The sequence below is a fragment of the Equus przewalskii genome, chromosome 5 (genome assembly GCF_037783145.1).
Source record: "Equus przewalskii isolate Varuska chromosome 5, EquPr2, whole genome shotgun sequence".
NCBI classification, from domain to species: Eukaryota; Metazoa; Chordata; class Mammalia; order Perissodactyla; family Equidae; genus Equus; species Equus przewalskii.
This window is the reverse complement of record NC_091835.1, coordinates 62,742,826-62,756,501: the sequence shown is the minus strand read 5'-3', so window position 1 is coordinate 62,756,501 and position 13,676 is coordinate 62,742,826. Positions and strand designations below refer to the sequence as shown.

Below are 13,676 nucleotides of genomic sequence, written 5' to 3'. Positions count from 1 at the left end.
CACTCTCACTAGACAGACCACAGATTCACTCTAATTTATGACTCTTTGGGCAAACAAGTCTTATTTTAGGGTTTTTGTCGGCTTAGCAATAAATGTGAAACAGGATTGGATTCTCCAATCCATTGTTTGGTTTTTCAGTATAAACCAACAAATGCAGAGCTCTGGGACTAGGTCTATGAGCTTATTCAAATATCTTAACACAGATTTAAAACAAAAATATTTGGAAGTGGATTGCAACATTTTTTCCTGTGATTACACTCCTTTCAGTGTTACTCTAATTATAAATGGTTAAACAAAGCATATTTGCAAATTTGAAAGAAGGCTCCAGGTCACATACAAAGGAGACCAAGAAATTCCTGTCTTTTGTATTTTGAGTAAAGCAACCTTCCTTTAAAACTTTTTCCTTAAAGTAAATTGTTAATATCCATTCATAAATATGGAGGAGCAGTATTTACACCAGTTGTCTATCTTACTCTACTACTTAATTATATAGGGTCACCAATGGTTCAAGCTAAAATGTATCTGTGTGTATAACATTGCTGTGACATTTATATTTTTCTCTAATTACCTCTCCCTTTGTCTCAAAACATTAGAGACAGATATAGCAGGAGGAAATAAATTCAGATTACCTATGGCTATTAATTATATTTGAAGACGTCATAGAAATCTATATTTGCTAAACTATTCTAAGACACCTAACATTCCATTCGGAGGAGAGGAGTAGACGCTTAGTCCATAATAACTAAAGTGTAGTCATTTCTCTGTCATCCATGCCAATGAAATTGAGGAATGGTTCAAATAAGTAAGTAATCTTTTCAATACAATTGGATCAACTACCACATACATTAAAAGTTTTTCCAAATTTTCATCACAGTCCATTCTTAATTCAAGGCTAATAATTTCAGTAACATATCACTTATTTACTTCTGACGCTCCAGAGGCACCTCAACCTCAACAAATTTCTTGCTTTTATTCTCCCAGTTGCTGAAGACAGAAACTCCACAGTCTCCATTGACCTGTCCCTTTCCCTCATTTCCTACAGTTAATTAATCTTCATGACCTGTGAGTTCTGTCTCTGAAGTCAGTGGTTCCTAAATTTGCTTGTACATGAGAAAACGTATGAGGAGAGCTTGTAAAGTGCTTATTCCTGGTGCTCAAACCTGGAGATTCAGTAGGTAGTGAATCCATATTCTATTTGAAGCTCCCAGATAATTCTGATGCACAGTCAGGTTTGAGAAACATAGCCCTTAAATTTCTAATTTATTTTATTCTCTCCTCCCATATTGAAATTACTTCACTTGAAATATCTATCTCCTAACTAGACTATTCCAACAGCTTGCTAAATTTGTTTCCCCTACTCCATTAATCCCTGTCTGTTTTGGTTGATCCTGTACACTGATTGTCTCGTTCTCTTTTTAAGCCTTTTAGAAAGATTGTGGTTATTTTTGTTGAGAGGTAGTACCTGGAGAAGCAGAGGAGGATTTCTGGGTTGTTGATAACGTTCAGTTTTTCATTCTGTCTGTTGGCTACAAAGGCATGCTCTCTTTATGAAAATTCACCGAGGGCTACTTTTCAATGTGTTACATTTTAATTTAAGAGTTAAAACTGATAGCTCCCCTTCAAGTACTTCTGGCTCTCCTCCCCTGTACCGCATTTCTGATTACTTTTCTAACATGATTCTGACCTTTAGTACATGTTGTCCTCTCTCCTTAGAACATCTTTTCTGCCTTCTTCACCTGGTAACTCTATTAGGAACAATCTTACCTTTAAACAGTGTTAGTTGCTTTCTATTCCATGTTCCCATAACACATTACCCATTAACCTGTTTTTATTACATTATTGTGTAATGCTTTGTTTCCACCTTAGCATTCCAGGTTGTAGAGTGTCTGTTTTATTCATATTTCTGGCCTCCTGCAGAGAACAGCCCAGAAATTGGTAGACAGTACGGATTCAACAATGCTTTTTAAATAAAATGAATGAATACATGAATGGATGCTGTGGTTTCATTGACAAATAGGAAAATCTGGCATCAGAAAATAAAGGAGTGGAAACCAAATCCCGTGTTAGGATGTGAAGCTATGGTTCTTAGACACAAGTATTTTCAGTTTGGATGAATCCAAGCACAAATAAATAATGAGGAGCTGAATGCTATGTATCACAACTATAATAATCATCTGAGCTAATAAAGAAGTCCCAGCCTGGGAAGAAAAGGACTCCGGGTACAGCTGAGACTCCAACACCACAGGGCTTTGGGTAAGTCACTTGATCTTGCAAGTTTTCATACTTCTATCTCTATTGAAAAAAGGGGAGTGGTGGAGCTGTAATAGATTATCTCTAACTTCCTCTGAATCTTAAGCTTTCCATTGTGTCTGAATAATTACAAAAGAAAGAAACCATCAGTATTGCACAATTCATCATGTAAACTACTAGCTAAGAACCATAAATGTGGTTCTTTTGATCCTTATTTTTTCTCATTTCTACTCTATGACAGTATATCAGTCATGAGAGGAAGAGATTCTATCAACACATGCTAACAGAGGAAAAGTCATGCAATTTTTAAAAATGCAATGTATGCCTTAACAGCCAGCTTTCCTAAGGATTTTTTTAAACAGCTTTATTCAGATATAATTCACACACCATACAATTCACCCCTTTAAAGTATGCAATTCAGTGGTTTTTCACATATGCACAGAGTTGTGCAACCATCATCAAAACCATCGTCACAATTTCAGGACATTTCATCACTCCCTCCCCAGCCCCCAGAATTACTGTACCATCAGCTGTCAATTTCCCAATTCCACCTCCTCCTCTCTCGCCCAGGCTTAGGCAATCACTAATCAGTTTTCCGTTTCTATAGATTTGCCAATTCTGGATATTTCATATAAGTGGAATCATACAATGTGTGGTCCATCGTGACTGGCTTCTTTTACTAAGCATAACGTTTTCAAGGTTCATCCATGTCGTAGCTTTAATATTTATTGAAAAATAATATTCCATTGTGTGGATAAACTACATTATCCATTCACCTATTGAACGAATTTATCAATTGGCTATTATGAATAATGTTTCTATGAACATTCACGTACAAGATTTTGTGTGGACGTATGTTTTCATTTCTTTTGAGTATATTACTCATGTTGAAAATACTGAGTCATAATTTAACTCTATGTTAAACTTTGAGAAAGTGCTAGACTGTTTCCCAAAGCAGTCGCACCATTTTACATTTCCACCAGCAATGTATGAGAGTTCTAACTTGTCAACACCCTTGCCAACACTTTTTATTAACTGTATTTTTAATTTTAGCCATCATTGTGTGTGTAAAGTGGTAGCTCTCTGTGCTTTTGATTTGCCTAAAGGATACCTGTTTATGCATTTATTGGCCATTTGTATGTTTTCTTTGGAGAAATGTCTATTCAGATCCTTTGCCCATTTTCAACTAGGTTATTTATATTTTTATTAATAAGTTGCAAGAGTCCTTTATATATTCTAAACAAAAATCCCTTATCAGATATATCAAGGAAGTGCTGGCCATATAGAATGTGCTGGAAAGTATTCCCTCCTCTTCTATTTTTTGAAAAAGTTTAAGAAGAATTGGTATTGCCTCTTTAAATGGTTAGTAGAATTCACCAGTAAAGCCAAACAGGCCCAGCCTTTTCTGAGAAGTTTTAAAATTACTAATCCAATTTCTTTATTTGTTATGAGTCTATTCAGATGTTCTCTTTCTTCTTGAGTCAGTTGTAAGTTTGCGTCTTTCTAGGAATTTGTCCATTTCATCTAAGATATGTAATTTATTGGCATACAATTCTTTGTAATCCATTTTATTTCTGAAAGGTCAGTAGTCATATCTCCTCTTTCATTCTTGTGTGTGTGTGTGTGTGTGTGTGTGTGAGGAAGACTGTCGCTGAGCTAACATCTGTGCCAATCTTCCTTTATTTTATATGGGATGCTGCCACAGCGTGGCTTGACGAGTGGTGCTAGGATCCAAACCTGTGAACCCTGGGCCACCAAAGTAGGGAACATGAACTCAACCAGTAAGCCACTGGGCCGGCCCCTCCCCATTTGTATTTTTAAATCTAAAATTTGTCTCTTGTAGACAACATATAATTGTATCTTTTTAAAAAAAGAACCCAGTCTCAGAATCTTTAGCTTTTGATTGAATTATTTAATCCATTCACACTTAGTGTTAATATTGGATGTTTGAATTTACATTTGCCATTTTAATTTTTGTTTTATATATGTTTAATGTCTTTTTTGTTCTTCTATTCCTCCTTTTCATTAATTTTATTAATATTTCATTAATAATTTTGACGTACCATTTTAATTCCTTTATTCATTATTTCACTCTATTTTTAAGTTATTTTCTTAGTGGTTGTTTTAGGCTTACACTAGACATATTAACTTAACAGAATCTACTTCAGATTTTATACTAACAATTCTAGTGAGATATAGAAATGTTCTCCTATATAGCACTATTTCCTCTTCCCTCTTTTTATGCTCTTATTGTTATACATGTTATGGCTATGTTACCAACCCAATAACACATTGTTCTAATTATTACTTTATATAATTGCATGTCTTTTAAGAAGCTGAGAGAAGAAAGGAGAGTAAGTATTTATTATTTTAATTTCTGTAATGATTTCTTCACTACACTTTTTTGAATTACTTCCCTAATGGCTGTTCTAGGACTTACACTGTGCACCTTAATTTATCAGAATATACCTCAGATTTATACTACTTCTTTAACCTTCTTGCTTACCATTTCTGATTCTCTTCACCTTCCTCTAGATTTGAGCTATGATCTGGTGTCCATTTATCACTTTGTTCCCACCTACTTTTTTTGTGAATATATTGTGTTTCTATATGTCATAAGCACAGTAAAACAATTACATACATATTGTTTTATACAACTGCTTTTTTAATTAAGTTAAGAGAAAAAGGGAGAAAATATCCAGGTATAGTATGTTTTATAATTATCTACAAAATTACCTTTACCAACACTCTTTGTTTTTTCTTGTGGATTTGAATTATTCTCTGAGATCACTTGCCTTTAGCAAATACTAAAGTGAAGTACTTCCTTTTGTATGCCTTATAAGACAGGTTAGCTAGCAAAAAATTATCTGTTTTGTGTATATGGGAATGTCTTTATTTTAATTCCATTTTTGGAAGATGTTTTGCTTGACATAAGAATTTTGATTTATAATATTTCCTCCAGCACTTTGAATATGTCATCACACTGCCTTCCAGCCTCCTCTATTTTGGATGATGTCAGCTGTTGGACTTATTGGTGAATCCCAAGTCCTTGGTGAGTTATTTTCCCTTCCTTTAGCCTTTGTTTTTCAACCTTTTGACTATAATGTATATGAATGTGGATTTCTTTGTGTTCATTCTACTTGGAGTTTATTAACCTTCTTGGACTTGTAGATTAATTTTTTCATCAAATTTGGGAGGCTTCAACCATTGCTTTTTTGAATAATTTTTCTGCTCCTTTCTCTTTAAAATGTTTTCTGGTACTTCTGTTATACTTAATGATATCCCACATTTTCCTGAGGCTCTGTTGATTTTTCTTCACTCTTTTCTTCTCTGTTCTTCAGATTACATAATCTCTATTGATCTATCTTCAAGTTCATTGATTCTTCTTCTGCCAATTCAAAGCTGTCATTGAGCCCCTCCAGTGACTTTTTGTTTTTCATATTGGTTATTATACTTTTCACATCCAAAATTCCATTTAGTTCTTTTTTATAATTTCTATCTCTCTTTATTGATATTCTCTATTTGGTAAGACATTGTCATCAGGTCTTTCATTCTTTAAGGACAGTTTCTTTTAGTTTTTTGAACATAGTTATAATAGCTGCTTTGAAGTCTTTGCTAAATCTAATATTTGGGCCATTTCAAATGTAATTTCTGTTGCTTGTTTTTTCACCTGTATATGATTCACACTTTCCTGTTTCTTTGCGGATCTCACTGTTTTTTGTTGAAAACTTTACATAACAACAGAGTAGGAATATCCTCTGAGACAAGCAGACCATCATATAGATTCTGCACAGGGAGGGAGGGAGGCTGTAAGCATAAAGTGGTCCATAGCTCATCCCAATGGGACTTGGTTTATTTGGAACAGAGAGAGGGAAGTTCAAGCTTAAGGATTCTGTGAGGAAAAAAAAAGATTTTGGTGGTTAGCAGTTAAGGGAAGGCTGGTAGCTCCATGATAGAAATAAGTGAAATGGTAGATTAGTTAGTAGTTTAATAAAGAGAAGCAGGGAAAGAGAAGCTAAGAAGAGTTCTCCTAGGGTATGATCAAGCCACAAAGACTGGCCTCAAAGACTACCCCTGCAAAACATCTGACTTTAGTTGGTTCAGACTGTGGAGTTATTTATGCCCTTGGGCATTTTCCAAGGAACAAAAGAGCAACCAGCTAGCATTTATTAAAGTTTAACAACTAGGGAAGGACAACACTAGAGGCAGACCAGTTAGCATCTTAGCATGAAGATCAGGGAAAGAGAAAGTCACAGACAGCCCAGCTAAAACCTCTGTCATCCCTGAGCAAGGTGGGTGTCAGGGTGACTGTGCACATGCCCAAGGCTATACCATCTAAGAAGTGACTCAGTAGGGTACTGAGTCGGGGAAGGAGCCCTTGGTCTTCCTGGTTTTCCTCTCCAAGTGTGGAATCTCGTCCGTTTGAGCAAACTGAAGCGAAGGCAATCCTTCACTCTATGATTGGGAGTTTGGTGGAATAAAAGAGTCCCAGACCTGAATGCCTGCCTGAACAGAGTTTCTGTAACACAGAACTGGTGAGGATGAGGAATGCTAGTGGCCTGCCCTTCTCTGAGAGAAAATGTAAGCATAGACTGCGAGTGAGGGAAGAGGGAACCTCCATCTTTTTGGGCGCACAAAGCCAGAATAGAGCTTCTCTCACATTGAGCTTGAGGGGTTGGGGAGGAATAGGTCATGACTCAAATGACACAAACTCTCAATCTTCTAGCTGAGATTTAATAGATTTTCCTCAATAAGCGTTTCTCCATTTGCTGTGGGCCCGTAGAACAATTTCCAGAGACTTAAACATTTTTTTTAATGATTTTCACAGTCATGGTTGTCTCACTGGGAAGAGGGTTAGCAGAGCTTCTCATGTTGTCACTCCAGAAGTGCTTCTCCTCCTAACTTTTTTTAATTTCTGAAATCACAGAAAATTTTAGTATTGTGTTCCACAAAACGGACCAGAAAGCAGATCAGTCTATAGAAGAGGACAGAATTTAATCAAAAGCTCAAAGTTTAAAGAGGTAAAAAAGGCTTCATTTTTTGACAAAAATGGTGATCAGATACTCTGATACCTTCAAATACAAAATATCTAAAAATGCTGGCTAAAATGTAATAATCATCTTTTTAAATGCATCAATCACTTGCCAAGAGAGACTATCATGGAAACAGAGTGATACATTTTTCTTCATAAATATTTCTGTACAATGATTTTACCAAATAAGGGTTTACTTTTTTATTGGCCAGAAGTGCAGAGATTGGCAGTCCCTAGCCAACACTGCAGCTCCATCAGTGTCCCTGGATCCTTTTAACAACATCCTCTGTAACATCATCTTTATTATATGTCTTTCATCCTTATAGTGATACCTCATGGATTCAAGATCACTTTTCCATCTCTAACCTCATATCTGTACTCCAGGACAGTTCAAAAACAAGGGAGCAGCAAAAGATGGACTGGGAACTATATGACAGATAAAAAGGTTTTTAGAAACATCCAACAGATTCTAATTCTCTCTCCTTGGCCAGCACTATATTACATAGCACCTGCAGTTACCAAAGGAGGCTGGGAAATACACTTTAGGAAGTTGAACATGTTACCACTAACAAAAATCAGACTTCTCTTAGTAAGAAAAGAATGACAAATTGGTATCAGATGGAAAACTAGTAGTGTCAGCCACAGCGAGACTGTGGAAAACCGGGAATACTCATCCACTGCTTCTGGGAGGTGTAATTTGGCACAGTGACTTTGAAGAATAATTTAGCTATAGCTACAAAAGTTGGAGAAAAAAATGAATGAACTAAGACTACTGACATCAGCATGGACAAATCTCGAAAACAATTTTTAAATAAAAAAATCAAGTTGCGAAACAATATGTATAGTATGATGCCTTTTGTATAGACCTTTATATACTATATGAGAACTATTTTCTCCAAGAAAAGACTTGATGTTTCATTGGGATTCTGGACCATTATCCCAGATATCATTATTTTTAAATTGATTCCAGAAAATACGTCATATAAAAATTAAAGCAGATTCCATTTTTGGAAAAATCACACACTGTTTCAGGGACACATCTTTCTTAATCACAAGGAGACAGGATGGTTTAATGGCAAGAACATGGGTTTGGGAGCCAAAACACTAAGCTTTAAATCACTACTCTGAAACCTGGGAACTCTGTATCCTTAAACCAGTTGCTTTACTCTCTGCCTGCTTCCCCTTTTGTAAAGTTGCAACAAGAATTCCTACCCTCCAGGATTATTTTGAAGATTAGAGACAACAACATGTCTAACCTAGGTCTGAACCTTATTAGGTACATGGTAAATTGTTGCTCTGATGCATAAATTAGTTTCTCAATTTCTGTGCCCTCAATGATTTCATATACGCACTGTGGTACCACTTGAAACTGCTATCAGAAACCCTGAAATTGCTTGACAAAAGTTTTTGTGCTTTTATTACTGTTAAGTGCTAAACTATCCTTTTCAATGACACACCCAGGACAAAATAAAACAGAAAACAGAAACTGAGCAGTTTGTTGAATAAATTCAAATCAAAGGGGCCCTGATTTTTTAGGCATTCTAACAAAATTTAAAAAGTGTATCCTTTTTCAAGAGAGAGAAAATATTACAAGTATTTGAGTGTTTGGTGTAGCTCTTACCTTATATTGTATATACAGTTTATGTTCTGGAAATTATAAGATTGTCTATAAATCTAAGACTCTTACCAAGTTACAGGAAAAGGAATGTTCTTCATATGTTTTATAAGCAATGTTATTATGGCTCATATCTCTTTTAGAAGATGTTGAGAGAAAAGTTATGGTGAGAGGTCAATTGTTTATTAAAAAAATTCAAAAAGAGATGCCAATATAAACACACACATTGGACAAGGGCCACTTGGATCAAGAGTTAATGCTGGGATATTATGTGTTATGTGATAAAATACCATATTTTAATCCGAATCCCTCATTCTTTCCTTCATAGTAAGAGCAACATATTCCTCTAGTTACTTTAGGGGTTATACTTTTGATTGAAATGTTTCATTGTTTTTGCAAAAATAAAATTTATGGGGCATTAGTAGATGCTATCTGATAATAGATTCTTTAAAAGTGATTTGATCTTTTCAGCCTCTAAAAGAAAAAGAACAAAAATCCAATGCAGACACACATTATTGAATACTTTCCATCAAGATGAAAAAAGTTGATGCGTACTTTTCAGTCATAAAGGAGAGACAGAGAGAAATGTTTTGAGAGCTGAGGTATTTGAGTGTCAAGACTAAACCCATGATGGTCCAGAGGAGGCCATCTCCTGAGGTGACGACATAATTGTTTATGGTGCAAAATGGCTGCTACTTCTTAGAAGGTTCTTCTCTTTCACTTGTCAAAATGTCATGTCACTTACTCCTTTAGAAAGATTAAGTAATTTTAATATATTATTATCAGCCATCAATAATGTATTTTGAATTATTTTACAAATGAACTTCTCTTAAACTTGAGAGAATGAGATTACATCCAAGCTGCATTTGATGATGAAGATGGGGAAAGAAATGTGCGGAGTCTCAGAGGGTTGTCAGGGTGGGAACATTTTGACAGGAGGGAAGGTGAAGGAATAAAAGAAGGAGAGAGCTGACAACAGAACTGGCTTGCTTTCTAGTCAAGTCTGAACTTTCAAAGGAGGAAGAAGACGGATGGGAGAAGGAATGCTTAAAGCTTCAAGAGTGTAGGGGCCTCTCAGACTGTCTGCCATCTTGGGCCGGTGCACTAGAGACTCAAACCAAATACTGGGGAAAAGAGAAAAGATTATATTCTTGGGAAGGCAAGAAAAGTGCACATGCCTGTATTAGTCAGGGTTCTCCAGAGAAATAGAATCAGGATATATCTTATGGGATACATTATATATATAATGAGATATATTACAAGGCATTGGCTCACGCGATTCTGGAGGCTCAGAAGTCCCATGATCTGCCATCTGCAAGCTGGACATGCAGGAAAGCCAGTGATATAAATTTCAGTCCAAGTCCCAAGGCCTGAGAAGCAGGAATGACAACAGCATAAGTCCTAGTCCAAGCACAGGAGAAGACTGAGGTCTCAGCTCACGCACTCAGGTAGAGAGAGCAAACTCTCCCTTCCTCTGCTTTTTGTTCTATTCCGGCCCTCAATGGGTTGGATGATGCCCACCCACCCTGGGGAGAGCAAACTGCTTTAGTCAGTCCACCAATTCAAATGCTAATCTCTTCTGGAAACGTCTTCACAGACATACTCAGAAATAATGTTTAATCTGGGCACCCCATGTCTCAATCAAGTTGACACAAAAAAATTAACCATCACATCCTCCATCCTCCAATTAGTCTGAGTGGATGTGGGCTTCCTGCTGATGTGGGGCTGTATTTCTCAGCAGAGGAATGTTGACAATGTCAGAGTGCAAAACAGATGAAGAGAAAAGAATGCCTTTTGGAAAGATAGAAAAGTTTAGGGGTAGGCAAATGGGAATAAATATATATATATATATACATATATATATATATATATTTTGAAGTAAATCATTCTTTAGCTAGCATACTGGGAAAATCACTGAAGAGAAAAAAGTGTCTAACTGGCAGATTAAAGATAGATTTTTATCTTTCTTTACACCTCCTTATTCAAACATTTTTGTGGAAGAATTACTCAAAATTGGAAATATATTGAGCCCCATGCAAAGAGGTTAGAGTTGTTTATATCTTTTCTTACCAAAAACAAAGCATAGACATAAATAACCAAAGGTGTCAATACGATTGCCCTACATAACTTTTCCTCCAAATGTTAATCTCATCTGGCTACCATTATTTTCCTGTCTTGAAGAGAGATCCTCCACTTATTCCTCCATTCATTTCTGTTTCCCATGGATGTTGGGTGTGTTGCTATAATCACTTGAGCCCAATAACAAACTGTGTATTATGAGCCCTCACTTTATAGTCCCAGGCAGGGAGGAAGTTCTGACAACCTGAATGCCACTATTCAGACAGTCTCCCTGGAGGGAAAAAATGCCAAGGGCATGTCTAACCACAAAAAGAGCAGAGCCTTCCAAGAACCACAGGAGGAAAGACAAAGTTCCCTCTCTCTACTCAGTTTAAAGCAGCTTTAGTCAAGAGATATTTTCAAAAGATTTTGGAGTGATTTATTGAGATTTTTTTTCCAGCAATCCCAAATCAGAAGGTCCTGATATATTAACATGATATAAAACGTAGTGTTAGTTAAACTTTTTGGTCAAACATTTCCTGAAACTATCTAGTAATCTAAACTCAAATATCACCAAATGAAGGAAAAAAGTCTACCATTTTTTTGGTGTAAACTCTTTGCATTAATCTAAATAGAGGCTCTTTCTTGTTGATTTCTGTTCCTCGTGCTGGAAGTGCTATGGTATGCTACAGGTTTGAAGCCAGCAGACTGAGGTTCAAATCCTGTCTCTGTGCATGTTAACTGAACACGGGCAGGTCATTTTGCATCTCTGACACTCACTTTCCCATATGTCAAGTGAGGATAATGGAACCTATTTGATGAGGTTGTTACATGTATTAAATAATAAACATGCCAAATGGCAGCACAGGGTTTAGTGCCTAGATACTAAACAAGTGGAAGTTGTTCATTTCTGTTAATCCATTTGTGTTGCCTTGAATATTTTTCACTCTATAAGACATGAAACAATGGATAAAGTTATGTTTGACGTTATTTTATGTACTGAAAATTTTCAGCCAATTTTAAATGATGAATTAAAATCTGTGACATCATCTAAAAAGTAAAAATGCCTCTTTTTTATAACAACAACAAAATAAGAAGAGCTGAAAGCTGGAGGTGAAGGATCATACCAGGAAACACATAAGCATTTACTCAGTGGTAGGTCTGTGCTGTGTTTGGATGCTAGAAAGATGATTAAGAAATGGTTAATCTCCCCATAATCTGGTAAAAGATACTTTGATTAGGGATTTTATGGGACTTGATGGCACCTGTGGTCCTCCATTATTTTTTATTATTATTTTTTTTTTTTAAAGATTTTATTTTTTTCCTTTTTCTCCCCAAAGCCCCCCCGGTACATAGTTGTGTATTCTTCGTTGTGGGTTCTTCTAGCTGTGGCATGTGGGACGCTGCCTCAGCGTGGTCTGATGAGCAGTGCCATGTCCGCGCCCAGGATTCGAACTAACGAAACACTGGGCCGCCTGCAGCGGAGCGCGCGAACTTAACCACTCGGCCACGGGGCCAGCCCCTGTGGTCCTCCATTATTAGGCCCCTCCCCTTCTCTCCAATCTCAGCAACCCCTCACCTCAGCGCTCTTGCCTCACCCTTAACTTCGGAACATCAAAAGCTTGTCCTCTGCTATTTATTTTATGGATTCCTTTGCTCCTTCTGGGTCCGGTTGCCACCCAGTTATCCTTAAAGATTCAACCCAAGGATCTTCACCTCCTCAATTCATCTTTCCTTCTCCTCCTCTCCCATCACATGGTCTTCCACTAAAATCGTTGGGTGCCACTTCTTGGGGTTTGCATAATATCTTTGTGTATTTCTATCACTGTAATTCAATACTGTTTGACAGCCATAAACTCTTTAGACTGTAACTTACTCATCTCTGAATTTCTTCTTCCCAGCACAGAGCCTGGCATCTAATCAAAATACAAAAAATAAAATTAGTTGGATAAACAAATGGATTAATGGTCTAATGTTAGAAAACAATGTAACAGTAGTTGCTATAGACTGAATGTGTTCCCCCCAATTTCATAGGTTGAAACCTAATCTGCAATGTGATGGTATTTGGAGATGGGGCCTTTGAGACGTGATTAGGTCATGAGGGTGGACCCCTCACAAATAGGATTAGTCCTCTTATAAAAGAAGCCCCAGAGAGATCCCTCACCCCTTCCATCATCTGAGGACACAGTGAAAAGACAGCCATCTATGAACCGGAGAGTGGGCCTCACCAGACACAGAATCTGCCAGCGTCTTGATCTTGAACTTCCCAGCCTCCAGAACTGTGAGCAATAAATTTGCTGTTTATAAGTTACTCAGTCTATGGAATCTTGTTATAGCATCCCAAACAAACGAAGACAGTAGTGTTAGGGACAAACACAAGGTCCCTGACTTTGAGTTAAGATTTGCACTCATCAGATCACCCAGCATTGCAGTTCCTTGGAGAGTCCTGGACATTGCTAATGTATTAACCTATTTCTCAAATGGAAACATTTAGGGAAAAAATGTATGATTCTATCTTGAGTCAAAAATCTGGCTTGAAAGAAAGTCCACATCTCTAATTACCCGACTTGGGTGTCTGTGACTCTACGATGCACCCTCTTCCAGAATGAAGATTCTACTAAAACTTCCTTGGCATCATTATTCAGTAGCAGGAAATTGTGACATGATACCTTAAAATAAACGAATCTAAGTATACCAGGTTTAAGCTGAGTCTGGATGAGT

At 36.8% G+C, this 13,676-nt stretch overlaps 1 long non-coding RNA gene across 1 annotated transcript; it reads left to right on the top strand.

The window, feature by feature from the left end:
- The first annotated feature begins 1,888 nt into the window (after positions 1 to 1,888).
- On the top strand, positions 1,889 to 13,266 carry LOC139083552 (uncharacterized). The gene is made up of 3 exons (XR_011540381.1): positions 1,889 to 2,253; positions 5,213 to 5,302; positions 12,990 to 13,266. It is a non-coding gene; the product is annotated as an uncharacterized lncRNA (long non-coding RNA).
- Positions 13,267 to 13,676: the final 410 nt, after the last annotated feature.